The sequence below is a fragment of the Schistocerca gregaria genome, chromosome 1, assembly GCF_023897955.1.
Source record: "Schistocerca gregaria isolate iqSchGreg1 chromosome 1, iqSchGreg1.2, whole genome shotgun sequence".
Lineage (NCBI taxonomy): Eukaryota > Metazoa > Arthropoda > Insecta > Orthoptera > Acrididae > Schistocerca > Schistocerca gregaria.
The window spans coordinates 144,369,456-144,385,214 of record NC_064920.1 but is presented as its reverse complement, the minus strand read 5'-3'; positions in this window follow the sequence as shown (position 1 = coordinate 144,385,214).

The following is a 15,759-nucleotide window of genomic DNA, read 5'->3' as shown; positions in this document are numbered from 1 at the left end:
TTCTGACTTTAAATACTTCCGCTGGCCACCAAACACCCCAGACACCGAACATTATTGAGCATATTTGGGATGCCTTGCAACGTGCTGTTCATAAGAGATCTCTACCTCCTCGTACTCTGACGGATTTATGGACAGCCCTGTGGCATTCATGATGTCAATTTCCACCAGCACTACTTCAGACTTTAGTCAAGTCCATGCCATGTCGTTTTGCTGCACTTCTGCGTGCTCGCGGGGGTCCTACACAATATCAGGCAGGTGTACCAGTTTCTTTGGCTCTTCAGTGAACGCTGAAGTTCCACTCAGTCTCCTGACTGAGCAAATCAAAGAAGTCATCGTTGTGTTGGCGACTGTATTTTCGTGCGGCACACAAAAATAATGAAAGGTGACAAATCGATTCCTAACTACATTTTTCGGTGTTCACGCAGTAAAACTTCAACGTCATGCATGACGTTTTATATATGGGAGTAAGATTCTTTAAAATTCGCTGGTGTGGAGTTACTGGTTCAGTGATGAATCTCCTTAACTTTACTTCTGTTTGCATTCTACCATTAAAAAAAATGCTTGTGTTTAGTTGTCGCTAAATTGTTACCTTTTTTTTATCTTCTAACGTTGCGACATAGGGCTGGAAAAATAGACAATTTTTTCCGAATTGGAAAAATATCACCAAACATATAATTTTGTCGTACGCAATGCTGATTACTATAAATTTAGAATCTGATGGGCATTCATAAATGTTAGATTCAAAGGGAAGTGTAACGAAACTCTACATTCACCGTAAGTGCAGAAGTGTTCCCAGCTGGGACCAGAGCAACGTGCTCTTAACAGGAAATATGAATACGATAATATGTAGATGTTACGGTGCGGCAGGCTCCCCGTGAACACGTTTATAATTCCCGTCCGCTACCAGACTGTGAGAAGCCACATCCCGCTATAAAGGCCGCTCTAACTGCAAACCTCCCGTACGTTCGTAGAATGGACCTTCCGTGCGCCGCTGTTACTTATAAATATTACATTGGCTCGTAAGCACTCGGCCACGGGGAAGCAGCTGCGGCGGCCCACATGCGGGGCAAAAGGCTCTTTCTTCAAAGGTGGGCCGAGGCCGCCGGCAGAGTGACACCCGGCGCGCCACGTAGGCGGACGGAGTGTTCAGCCAGCGCTGCAGGTGCCAAAAACATTGTCCGTCATTACAGTGACCACTGGGGTAGATTCTGTACCCAAGTATAGAGTAAATGGATGCATTCCGAATGTGGTCTGAGAAGAGAATGTACGTGTGCTGTCCCGACATACCAGGACGCAAAGGCCTGGTAGGTATGTTCATTAATCGGTGCACTCGCGGAGTACGCTGAGAAAATACACTACTGGCCATTAAAATCGCTACACTAAGAATAAATGCAGATGATAAACGGGTATTCATTGGACAAATATATTATACTAGAACTGACATGTGATTACATTTTCACACAATTTAGATGCACACATCCTGAGCAATCAGTACCCAGAAGAACCACCTCTGGCCGTAATAACGGCCTTGATACGCCTGGGCATTGAGTCAAACAGAGCTTGTATGGCGTCTACAGTTACATCTGCCCATGCATCTTTCACACGATACCACAGTTCATCAAGAGTAGTGACTGGCGTATTGTGACGAGCCAGTTGCTCGGCCACCATTGACCAGACACTTTCAATTGGTGAGAGATCTGGAGAATGTGCTGGCCAGGGCAGTAGTCGAACATTTCCTGTATCCAGAGAGGCCCCTACAGGACCTGCAACGTGCGGTCGTGCATTATTCTGCTGAAATGTAGTCTTTCGCAGGGATCGAATGAAGGGTAGAACCACGGGTCGTAACACATCTGAAATGTAACGTCCACTGTTCAAAGTGCCGCCAATGCGAACAAGAGATGACCGAGACGTGTAACCAGTGGCACACCATACCATCACGCCGAGTGATACGCCAGTATGGCGATGACGAATACACGCTTCAAATGTGTGTTCATCGTGATATCGCGAAACACCTATGCGACAATCATAATGCTGTAAACAGAACCTGGATTCATCCGAAAAAATGACGTTTTGCCATTCGTGCACCCAGGTTCGTCGTTGAGTACACCACCGCAGGCGCTCCTGTCTGTGATGCACCTTCAAGGGTAACCGCAGCCATGGTCTCCGACCTGATAGTCCATGGCGCTGCAAACGTCGTCGAACTGTTCGTGCAGATGGTTGTTGTCTTGCAAACGTCCCCATCTGTTGACTCAGGGTTCGAGACGTGGCTGCACGATCCGTTAAGCCATGCGGATAAGATGCTTGTCATCTCGACTGCTAGTGATACGTGGCCGTTGGGATCCAGCACGCCGTTCCGTATTACCCCACTGAAACCACCGATTCCATATTCTGCTAACAGTCATTGGATCTCCACAAACGCGAGCAGCAATGACGCGATACGATAAACCGCAATAGTGATAGGCTACAATCCGACCTTTATCAAAGTCGGAATCATGATGGTACGCATTTCTCATCCTTACACGAGGCATCACAACAACGTTTCACCAGGCAACGCCGGTCAACTGCTGTTTGTGTATGAGAAATCGGTTGGAAACTTTCCTCATGTCAGCACGTTGTAGGTCTCGCCACCGACGCCAACCTTGTGTAAATGCTCTGAAAAGCTAATGATTTGCATATCACAGCATCTTCTTCCTGACGGTTAAATTTCGCGTCTGTAGCACGTCATCTTCGTGGTGTAGCAATTTTAATGTCCAGTAATGCAAAATTCTTCTTTGTGTCACCAGGTGAAAAGATGCCTCTGTAAGCAGTCAGAATGTGAAATGTTTTCTGTTTTGGTATCAGAATGCTCTTTGTCGCTATGCAACGGATGTGGGTTTCTTTTGTCAAGTGACTGTTGTCTTAAAGGGTTGAGAAGGTTGAGGGTTTCGGCAGCGAACGCCTTGGGTATTGAAGTGAAAGACAGTGTACTACTGGTAAAGTTGTTTTCTCAGATCCGTAGAAATAGCAGCGCTGCATTGCGGGAATATTGCCGACAGAAATAGATGCGGTGAGGTCACAAGTCAATACATAGTCTAAAGAATATGATCAAGAAAACTGGAGAAGGGTGAACTAGGTGGTGAAGCAGGGAGAGTGTGTCGGTCCATTACCATTGCAGTTGGCCGGCCGCGGTGGCCGTGCTGTTCTAGGCACTCAGTCCGGGACCGTGTGACTGCTACGGTCGCAGGTTCGAATCCTGCCTCGGGCATGGGTGTGTGTGATGTCCTTAGGTTTAAGTAGTTCTAAGTTCTAGGGGACTGATGACCACAGATGTTGAGTCCCATAGTGCTCAGAGTCATTTGAACCATTTGAACCATGGCATTTGATGACGAAGTTGCTGTATCTACACCTGCCCGTGTAGCACATGCATCAAATTCTGTAGCCAGTGCTCGAACTGTGTCACGGGAATTCTCTCTCCCCGACCAACCGTTCAAAAGATTTTGCGGTGCATTTTACACTGGTACCCCGACAAGCTTGAGAAAATTCTCCAAATCAAGCCCCAACGTGGTTGCATTCGGTAGGCATGGAAATGGATCAAATGTGGCCAATGACTACTCTTCGGATGGACGACACGTTTTACTCTGGACGGTGCCGTGGATACCTAAAACTGTCTCATATGAGTTTCTTCACTACATGTTGTCCAGGAACGTCCACTACACTCAAATGACGTGACTGTGTAGTGTGGTTTGACGACTTCGTTTATTATCTGTCTGTTTTGAGGAGGTGATACCTTATGGTTATGTTCGGTGTACAGTGACATTTGCATCGTATGAGCACCTCCTTGCGCAACACGTGATTACAGCTTTGCAAGAACGTGACTAAGTACACAGCACTATTTTCTTGCAAGATGGTGTGACACCAAATGTCGCTTCCCAGATGAATTGTTTGTTTGGAGGAACTTTCAATAACGATTGCATCATCTCTAGGCAGATTCAAGATGTGTGGCCTTCCCGATCCTCGCACTTAAATCCATGTGACGTCTGGTTGTGTAGATATCAGGATCACTGATGTATCTGGACTCGTCCTGGTCAGACGGATAGCATACGATGGGATATCACTCCGATTACACTGGCTATATTCTGAGCATCGGTCGACTATAGTAACGTATATGCTACCAATACTGTCTATGTTCTTCTGTGAAAATGGACTCTGGAAGCAACCTGAGATATCAGTAAACGGAATGTAACCTGAATAACACTGTGTACATGTTGTATGAGTGTCAGTTTCACTGTCATTTAAGCCCCCAACAGACCGTCACATGAAAAACATAAATCAGACATTTGGATAAGCTATCTGACTGCGTATTTGACTACGAAAAACTACGGAAACAAATGAACCTGTAACAATGAATACCTAAGCTATCTGATTGTGTTTTTGAACAAGAATTTACAAGTGATACAAAATCTGACTTGCGCAATGGAATTTACGGGATTAGAGTACCTGACATATTGAGGTGTGTCAGTATCTCTGTTTTCGCACTACGTTTTTCACTCGCCTCTTTAGATGAGTGCCTTTTTCCATGTGGTTTAAAGCAATTCGCAGCAGCATGCAGCAGTAGCGGCTAAAGCTTATTGTTGCTAAGAATGAATTTAATAAAAAGGATTTTGCTTGGGTCCTGTTAATTACTAAATAACTTCTGAGAAGGGATTTCCTAAATTAAGTCTATTTAAAACTTCAGCATAATCATAATCTATAACCAATAATAGACAATGACGTAGGTATGGCTGAGTGCCAGATTAACAAATACCGGACTAACAAATTATTTCAATTTCAAAGTTACATTAACATTTAATAATCACAGCATTTATTTATCAGTTAGATGTGGAGAATAATTATTATTGACTGGATGATAAGAAGGCTTCTTTAACTGACAAGCAAAACATGGGATTATTCCAAATTCGGACTAAATCACGAGCCTAACCCTGCAATTGCTTTTGCGCTATGCTTGCGAATTTTTCCTTGAATACCATCTTCAAGTGAAGTTAAGCCATCCAGATCCCTCCGGGCAGTATAAATTAAATCAGGCCTTGAGTGTGGTAAGATCTGCCACACCGACGTGAGGGCAGCGTGACACGTCTTCTGTATCCGAGCTCTCGACCGACACTACTATTTCCGCTCTGACAGACAGACCTCATCTCACAACAATTCTTAGTATCGGGCTCCCATGATTCTCCTTGAGATTGTTACTATCGATATCTGAGTGCTTATTTCTCATCTTACACCATCCAAAGAACAATGTTAAGTTGCCTATATTGTTTTCAATGTAATGGAGAGTTCTGACACACTCCTTATACAGCGTATGTAACGTATATGCAACTAATGTGTAACATAGCTACAACAAATATGGCTATGTTCGTCAGTGAAAATGGAATATAAGCAACCTGAGCTATCAGTAAACGGAATCTAACCTGCATAACACTGTGTGCATGTTGTATGAGTGTCAGTTTCACTGTCATTTAAGTCCTCAGCAGATCGTTAGATGAAAAACCATTCGTATCCATTGGTTTATGTCAGCGCAGGTGAACATCAGAGGAAGCCATGCATGGCCTCTACGGTGGATGATCAAACACTTTGAAAGGTCTCTGTTGGATTCCTTTCATGTTAATTTCTTAAATCTGTTGTCATTTACGGCATAAATTCCTCTTCTAAATTTATTGTGGCGTTTCTGACTATCTGCGAGGAGACTGAGTAGTGGAACGTGTTACTTTTACACATAAACAAGAACGATCTGTCACACTACTACACTTTAAACACAGTTTATATGTAATTCATGACACACAGTCTCATACGGAACCTACATCCGATTTCTATTATATACTGTATATGATAAGATACTGTCATCCCCCTTCCCTTCTGTGTGAGAGGATGAATGAGCAAATGTATTTCTAGTTGCATGCTGGATGGTAGCAGACAAGCCTGTCTGCTAGAGAACAGTAGGACCAACGTCGGAACAGGTAGCTACGCTTTCTAAAAGCAAAGAGGTTTCTATCCTTAGTATGGTTCTGTCCGTCCCTTGTCATGTTGGTATAGGAAGCTGCTCCTCTGGTCACTTCCGTTTTGTATACGGAAGCACCCTTGGTAGGAGCGCAGGTCAGTCTGTCCGCGGCGAGCGTCTGAAATGGTAAGACCTTCGGCTAAGCGCGTGTCTGCTAAGTCCGCAGGACAATGGATTTCTTAAGTTCAGCCTAACTGAAAATTTAATCAACTTTATTTCAGGTTTAGCTCTAAAATATCTAATGTTATCTTAAATTGCAACGCAGTGTATTTCGAGTGTGAACTTCAGAATATTTTACAGTAGTTGCTTTGTCACTACTTTGTGAGTAAAGTGGAACCACATGTTGATCAGTAACTCTAACTAAGATCATCAATCTTAAATGCGAATGTGCGTGAGATTATAACGTCTCGCCTTAACAATATTTTTCAACATAGCAACTTTCCGTTATGTTCAACCCACGTGGGGTGTACTTCGTGAGACCAGTACCACGTGCTTATACAATTGTTTGACCCATCAGGTTAATAGTAAGACGATAGTAACCAGTTCGAGGTTTTTCTTTTGTAAATTGCTTTTCGATCTAATTTATTTTAATTATCAAAATTATTGTGGAGTTACACTCTTTGTGTAAACCAAGTTAACCACGTGAAGCATGTGGTGTAATCATCAAAGTAGCTCTCAGCTATTCTTTTCGGGAAGATTTCACAGAGAGTTAGTATGAATTTAGTATACCAGTGTGTGGTAATTACATGACGGACAGGATTGCGCTAGGAACGTTACTTCTTTGGGTGAAAATTGAATCGGTTGGTTGTGGTTAATTTCCTCTTACATATGTTTCAATGTTCTTCGTGTGTTATTTTATGAATGTAGTGTTGTATGCAGTCTCCCAATCTTGGCTCCCTATTTGATGTGTTCCGTAAGATTACAAACTCACATTTTCACAATCCTAAATAAGGCACCATCTTAGTTATGACTCAAGTTTAATATGCTGAAATTTCAATGATCAATGTTAAAATAAATTTCCAGTATAAACTGATTTATTTATTTTTATTTAAATTCTATTAAAAGATTATAATTAATGTTAGTCTGGTTGTAAATTTGGTAAGCTAGACTGGATACCTGGTGAAACAGTTGCTCAGTAATGCAACGTTAACTTCCTCAGATAGCTCACAGCTTTTAAACCTCTTTTATTGTCTATCAGCACCGCTTTCACATAACAAATTAAAGCAACAACATCACAACTTCCCTTTGGAAACGCTGTAGGAATGTCTTCATTGCTCCTGCACTGTGCGACCAAGAAATGTAATGAAGGAAATTTATGATAATTACGTTATGTGCGGTTGCATGAAATCAGGCGAAATCTCTTGGTAGGACCCATACTTGGCGGGAGCCACAGTTTTCTAGACATCTTTACGTGCTGATTGTTCGCTCAGAACTGCAAAGTGCAACGTGACGCGAACGGAGGGCATACTACAGACACTGCCGAACACACCAATGCAAAGCTTCATCCAATTTTCACTGCTGTTTCCACTTCGCGAACAATCGGAGCTTGCTTTCCGAGTAACACTCGTATTACTTTTTTCCAGCATAACCCGATACAGCACATACTCCGCACAGCAAACCGATTAATGAACATGCTTACGACGTTTCAGCTTCCTGCGATGTATACAGTCTGCATTGCACCACTGGAAACACGGTCAGTTTAATTACAAGCATCCGGTGCAAGGAGGAATCAAATGAAAAGAAGAGAAATTACATTTGTCCCACTGTGAGACAAGATGGTCAGTGCCTTCATGGAAAAATGTTTGCAGTTGCTTACGGAACCGTGATTGTATCCAGGAGTGCCCCTCTTCACCCGAAGCAAATCGACAGCCACGAATGTCTTTCTTCAGGTCTCCAAAGATATGGAAATCGCATGGGGGAGAGAACAACCTTCGTCACATGTGGGCCTGCCCACATCAGGAGCTGTTTCGACTACACTGCAGCAGTTTCACTCGGAAGCCCTTACACTTCCTCCATACAGTCCCAATCTCTCCGCCATGCGATTCCCGTATTCTGGAGACCTAAAGGAAGACATACGTGGCCGTCGATTTGCTTCGGACGAAGAGGTGCCCGCCTGGGTACAATGACAGTTCTGTATGCCACCGAAAACACTTTTTCATGAAGGCATTGACCATCTTACCTCCCAACAGTTTGCTTACTTTTTTTCTATCTGTATCATTTGCATTTGAATGTGTGTTATAAATGTGGCTGAGACTCGAGGGCATTGCAACGGGTGGTGCTGCCCGAACTGAACTATGGTGGGTGCTGATTAATATATGGGAAACCTCAGCGGAATGGACAGGGTCCTTAAAATGTAGCAAAAGGGTTCACACATACATATGGTCAATCATATTTTATTTTTTTTTAATTTCAGACACTTTTTGCTGATTTGTCTTTCCGTTTTCAAATTTCCATCTCGGATCTACAAGTATTTTTTCTTTTCAAATGTTGTTTGTTTTGGAAAGTGTTAAGTCAAAGCCTTGTTACGTTTTTACCTCAGCTGCCATGCTACTACCTGCGGTGTCATCAATTATCGACGGCTTCGCGACTGATACTCGAGCCACGCCTCCCGGAGTCACTTGGGGCCATCGCTGCGCAGCCTGCCGTGAAATACGACTGCAGGAGACAAACTGACAGTTACAGTTACACTCCTGGAAATTGAAATAAGAACACCGTGAATTCATTGTCCCAGGAAGGGGAAACTTTATTGACACATTCCTGGGGTCAGATACATCACATGATCACACTGACAGAACCACAGGCACATAGACACAGGCAACAGAGCATGCACAATGTCGGCACTAGTACAGTGTATATCCACCTTTCGCAGCAATGCAGGCTCCTATTCTCCCATGGAGACGATCGTAGAGATGCTGGATGTAGTCCTGTGGAACGGCTTGCCATGCCATTTCCACATGGCGCCTCAGTTGGACCAGCGTTCGTGCTGGACGTGCAGACCGCGTGAGACGACGCTTCATCCAGTCCCAAACATGCTCAATGGGGGACAGATCCGGAGATCTTGCTGGCCAGGGTAGTTGACTTACACCTTCTAGAGCACGTTGGGTGGCACGGGATACATGCGGACGTGCATTGTCCTGTTGGAACAGCAAGTTCCCGTGCCGGTCTAGGAATGGTAGAACGATGGGTTCGATAACGGTTTGGATGTACCGTGCACTATTCAGTGTCCCCTCGACGATCACCAGAGGTGTACGGCCAGTGTAGGAGATCGCTCCCCACACCATGATGCCGGGTGTTGGCCCTGTGTGCCTCGGTCGTATGCAGTCCTGATTGTGGCGCTCACCTGCACGGCGCCAAACACGTATACGACCATCATTGGCACCAAGGCAGAAGCGACTCTCATCGCTGAAGACGATACGTCTCCATTCGTCCCTCCATTCACGCCTGTCGCGACACCACTGGAGGCGGGCTACACGATGTTGGGGCGTGAGCGGAAGACGGCCTAACGGTGTGCGGAACCGTAGCCCAGCTTCATGGAGACGGTTGCGAATGGTCCTCGCCGATACCCCAGGAGCAACAGTGTCCCTAATTTGCTGGGAAGTGGCGGTGCGGTCCCCTACGGCACTGCGTAGGATCCTACGGTCTTGGCGTGCATCCGTGCGTCGCTGCGGTCCGGTCCCAGGTCGACGGGCACGTGCACCTTCCGCCGACCACTGGCGACAACATCGATGTACTGTGGAGACCTCACGCCCCACGTGTTGAGCAATTCGGCGGTACGTCCACCCGACCTCCCGCATGCCCACTATACGTCCTCGCTCAAAGTCCGTCAACTGCACATACGGTTCACGTCCACGCTGTCGCGGCATGCTACCAGTGTTAAAGACTGCGATGGAGCTCCGTATGCCACGGCAAACTGGCTGACACTGACTTCGGCGGTGCACAAATGCTGCGCAGCTAGCGCCATTCGACAGCCAACACCGCGGTTCCTGGTGTGTCCGATGTGCCGTGCGTGTGATCATTGCTTGTACAGCCCTCTCGCAGTGTCCGGAGCAAGTATGGTGGGTCTGACACACCGGTGTCAATGTGTTCTTTTTTCCATTTCCAGGAGTGTATACACTGCTTCTAGTTGCGTATGTTCGGAGTCATGGAGCCCTCGTTCTCCCGAGCTCACGTCGACGTACTGAGTTGTCGTGCGGACGAGTGTTAATAGTGGTGAATCGAATACTCACAACTTCAAATACTACAGATTTTCAGTATAATCCAGCACAGTGTTGTGCTGCTGCCTCTTCGCGTATTTGTGGCAAAATTATCTAATCCCACGCTTGTCACCTATAGACAAGCAGACTGGTGACCTAAAAGAGATGAGTGTTCTTTCGGAGTTAAACAGAGTTGTGTTTACTCATGCGTTTGTTAATTCGTTGACTGTTCTCTGTGACCAAACTCATGGCAAAAGATGAATGCAACATTATTAAATAAAGTAACTCTCCTAAGATTGAGAACACAATGAAAAGGGGAACTTCAGTCTACAGTTCGTACTAGACTAGTGTCTAGTTTGTACTGAAGATACTTGCCCCATCAGGAATGAAATCGGCTATTCCCGAGACGGGCGTGAGTTACGGCCTCAACTGAAGAGCGATGCCTTGTGTCTGACTTCTAGTCACAGGCGTGAAGCCTGCGCGGCCGTATTCTTTCTCGGCCAGTGTGTACTGTACATTTTTGTCTGAAACGCATTCTATTCAGCACATGGCGAATATGCACTTGATGACAAGCAAACTACAATGCGTCTCAAGTCACATGTTTGCATGCTGAAAGATTTCGTTATAGGCGTTTACTGAACAATAAGACGTTACAAAGACTACGCAAACGTCTTGTGGAAACCGACTGCTTTGTCGTCATTTCATTGAGGAACACCAAATAGTGTTAAAACACCTGATTTATAAGATCGAGTACTTCGTCATTTTGAGCATAATAATGCAGCAGTGTCAAGTAAATAGCAGAAACTAAGCATGTGAGTCATATGACAGTGCTAAAAGCGTTACAAGAGCGAATCCTTTATCCACACGTCTTGAAAGAGAGCAAGATCTTACTGGAACAGGTTTTCAGTCCAGTAAAGCTTCCTGAACATGGTTACTGGGGATGTGTGCTCGGCATCAACAACTTATGCCTACCATTGTACTGTATTTACTGATGAAGTAAAGCGTACCAGGAATGCAGTGCAGAATTTTGACAACGGGATGATGAACGGATAGGAATTCTTTAGCAGTTTTGAAAATTGGGCATCAACAGCAGATTAGTATTAATGTCTCGGCTGGCAGCTGGAGATAATATGGACCTTTCCTTTCTATATAACACAGTGGAGCATCAAACAGTGAATTTTTAATGGAACAATTAAATGTTTTGCTGGGAGACGTTCCGTTTCACTTGCGTCAGAACAAGTGGTTTACGCACGTTGGAACTGGAGCTCATTTTGTTCTGCTTGCAAAATGAATTTTAAATCAGAGTTTCCCATGTAAATGGACATTTTGAGGCAGCAACATCTTGGCCTGCTCGATCTTCTGAGCTCAGTCCATTATATTTTTATTTTTGTGGGTATTTAAAGGACATTGTGTATTCGAGACCTATTGCCGTTGACTTTCTTCAGCAATCTGTTCAAGAGCGATTTCGGCAGATACAACAGTCACGTGCATTATGGGTGAGAGCAAGAAAATTCATGATGCTGGATTTAGAAGCTTGTGTTACAGCTAATGCTAGTCATTTTGAACATTTCATTTGCCCATTAGAAGACAAAATTTAACAACAGAAAATATCTATCGAATGAAGTCGGAAATTTGAAAATAAAAAGACAAACGAAGCAAACACGCAACAATAAAAAAGTGTCAAAACTAAGAAAATTAAAAAGAATTGACCATATGTTCATCTGAATTTTTCGTTTTTTTTCAAGTCCTCTATCCATTACCAAGAGGTTTCCCACGTATTAGTTAACACCCTGCATTTCCTCGGAACGCTAGGTCGTATCTCCAGGGAATGATGTCAGCTGTTGTAGCAAGACTCCTTCAGTGGTATAAATGTCAATGCAGAACAAATCGCGCACTCTCTGGTTAGTTCTGGCACCCTGATAACAGAGCGTTCTGTTGAAGGGCGGTGAAACAGACCCAAAGATTTACCTGTGAATACGTCTACTGCCGATTACATTGTCCAGTCACATTGTCCAGTAACTGTCAAAAGCCTGAATAACCACCTCGCGCAGCGCGAACCGCTGAGAAACGTGCATGAAAGTAATCGGTGAAGTTCTGGCAGGTACCCACAGGGACGTGGAGCCATGCAGACTCCAGTTCCGTAGCTAGCTGCGATACGTTTCTCGCTTGAGGATCCATGGCACGGACAGCCCGATCGAAGTGGTCCCACAGATTCTCTAGTCTTTTCCCTTTCCTTCAGCTGCATCTTGTTGCGGGCCCAGCCCTATTTGGCGCTGTAGTCATCCTGAAAATAAAATGACTGTAAGCACTATGGGACTTAACATCTGAGTTCATGAGTCCCCCAACTAACCTAAGGACATCACACAATCCATGCCCGAGGCAGGATTCGAACCTGCGACCGTATCGGTCGAGCGGTTCCAGACTGAAGCGCCTAGTCATCCTGAGCTCACGCCATGTAATGGCCATCTTTCTGTGCACGAATGGGAGAAATCTGGCACCATACTTCCGCACTTTCATTCATTTTCACCGAGATTTTAATATTTTATGTTGCCTTACCTATCTAGTCCCTACGTTGTGCACTGCCGTGTAGATACTATCTAACAAGTAGATTTCATCTTACTAGATTTCTGAAAGGGGTTCTGCATTGTGCTACACTGCTGAGTGATGACAGGCGTATGTCAGTATGGAATATCAGATCAGAATTTGAAGAATTTTTGACTGAAGACCTAGCATCTTTTACTGGCCTACCAATGTGCAACGAAACTAAATTGCACCAGCATTGCCCCAATGATATCATACACTGATTAAAAGATTTCAGACACCTATTAGTGGACATTAATATGGGGTTTGTCCGCCCACCACTTTTATGACGGCTTGTACTGTGCCGAAGAGACTTTCAGTGAGGTGTCTGAATATCTGTGGAGTAATGGCAGCCCATTCTTCATCAAAAGCCGAAATCGGAGAAGGTAGTGATGGACTCTGGGGACCAGGACGGAAGTCATCGTTCTAACTGATCCCAAAGTTGTTCCACTGGGTTCAGGTCAGGTCGGGACACTGGACAGGCATGTCCATTTCAGGAATGTTATTATCCATAAACCATTGTCTCGCACATGTTGCTTTACAACAGGGTGTATTGCAATGCTGATACGATCTCATTCTCTGAACTGTTCCTCTACTTTGCGCAGTATACAGTGCAGTAAAGTGCGTTCCTATGCTTCCCCATTCAGCATTTTCTTAAGTGCAATAAGGTGACCACACTGTAACCACGAAAAACGTTCTTATACTGTGATAAACACCTTGCATATGAAAAGCTATGCAGTCCAAGAAAACTAATTGAGAACTGGGCACGCCTTTAAAATCTAAGCTAACAATTTTAATGTGCGCTGTTGTAGCGAATAAAACGGTTAGTAAGGTCCGAAATATTGTGTAGTCTCGTTGTCACTGTAGACTTGCACCATGGGAAGCAAGCAGAGGATTTGTTTGGTGGTTGGTATCCTCTTCTATAACACAAAGTGCATTCATGTATTAACAGGGTTCTTTATTCATAAGAACAAGAAGTTACTTAAGATAGTCCAGGTGTTGTGGTCCAAGCTCTTCCGTAATGACCACGTAAGCCTCATTGCTGTGAAGTACAAATCCGCTATGTCACAACTCTAGTAGCTATGTGCTACCTGAGACTGAGATTCTGATTGCATCTGCCTGTGACTGGGCTGCGACTGAAGACTCGACTCGATGACTCACTGGCTGACTTACCAGGCCCTCCGGTCCGCGGCTGTAATGTAAATACTGGCGGTCGAGAGGGCGTTGGCGGCGTGTTGCCCTCTAGTCTGCTTTTGGCCTCTCTCCTGATAGGCGCGTTGCTTGCGCCTTCTATCGGTCGCCTCGTAACCTCTTTGCCGCCTGGTGTGCTGGCGACAGCTTATGCCAGCACACAAACTATAGGTCCTAAAGTAGAGATTCATGCAAATTTCATTTTAATATCAATGGAAATTCGTTTAACTCCAAATGAACACAATGACTGGACACCCGCTGGTTAATCAAGAGGTTCATGCTGCAGCACAGCAACTGTTAATCTGTGACAGATTATGTAAGACGCATCCCTATCTTTCTCTTATTTCTTAAATGACTTCATATAGAATGAAAGAAGAGCGTAGCGTTCCAGAGGATTAGAAAAGGGCACAGGCCATACCCGTTTTCAAGAAGGGGCTTCGAACAGATGTGCAGAACTATAGACCTACACTCCTGGAAATTGAAATAAGAACACCGTGAATTCATTGTCCCAGGAAGGGGAAACTTTATTGACACATTCCTGGGGTCAGATACATCACATGATCACACTGACAGAACCACAGGCACATAGACACAGGCAACAGAGCATGCACAATGTCGGCACTAGTACAGTGTATATCCACCTTTCGCAGCAATGCAGGCTCCTATTCTCCCATGGAGACGATCGTAGAGATGCTGGATGTAGTCCTGTGGAACGGCTTGCCATGCCATTTCCACATGGCGCCTCAGTTGGACCAGCGTTCGTGCTGGACGTGCAGACCGCGTGAGACGACGCTTCATCCAGTCCCAAACATGCTCAATGGGGGACAGATCCGGAGATCTTGCTGGCCAGGTAGTTGACTTAGACCTTCTAGAGCACGTTGGGTGGCACGGGATACATGTGGACGTGCACTGTCCTGTTGGAACAGCAAGTTCCCTTGCCGGTCTAGGAATGATAGAACGATGGGTTCGATGACGGTTTGGATGTACCGTGCACTATTCAGTGTCCCCTCGACGATCACCAGAGGTGTACGGCCAGTGTAGGAGATCGCTCCCCACACCATGATGCCGGGTGTTGGCCCTGTGTGCCTCGGTCGTATGCAGTCCTGATTGTGGCGCTCACCTGCACGGCGCCAAACACGCACATGACCATCATTAGCACCAAGGCAGAAGCGACTCTCATCGCTGAAGACGACACGTCTCCATTCGTCCCTCCATTCACGCCTGTCGCGACACCACTGGAGGCGGGCTGCACGATGTTGGGGCGTGAGCGGAAGACGGCCTAACGGTGTGCGGGACCGTAGCCCAGCTTCATGGAGACGGTTGCGAATGGTCCTCGCCGATACCCCAGGAGCAACAGTGTCCCTAATTTTCTGGGAAGTGGCGGTGCGGTCCCCTACGGCACTGCGTAGGATCCTACGGTCTTGGCGTGCATCCGTGCGTCGCTGCGGTCCGGTCCCAGGTCGACGGGCACGTGCACCTTCCGCCGACCACTGGCGACAACATTGATGTACTGTGAAGACCTCACGCCCCACGTGTTGAGCAATTCGGCGGTGCGTCCACCCGGCCTCCCGCATGCCCACTATACGCCCTCGCTCAAAGTCCGTCACCTGCACATACGGTTCACGTGCACGCTGTCGCGGCATGCCACTCCATTTCCAGGAGTGTATATCTCTAGACGTCGATCAGTTGTAGAATTTTGGAACACATATTATGTTCGATTATAATGACTTTTCTGGAGACTAGAAATCTATGTAGGAATCAGCA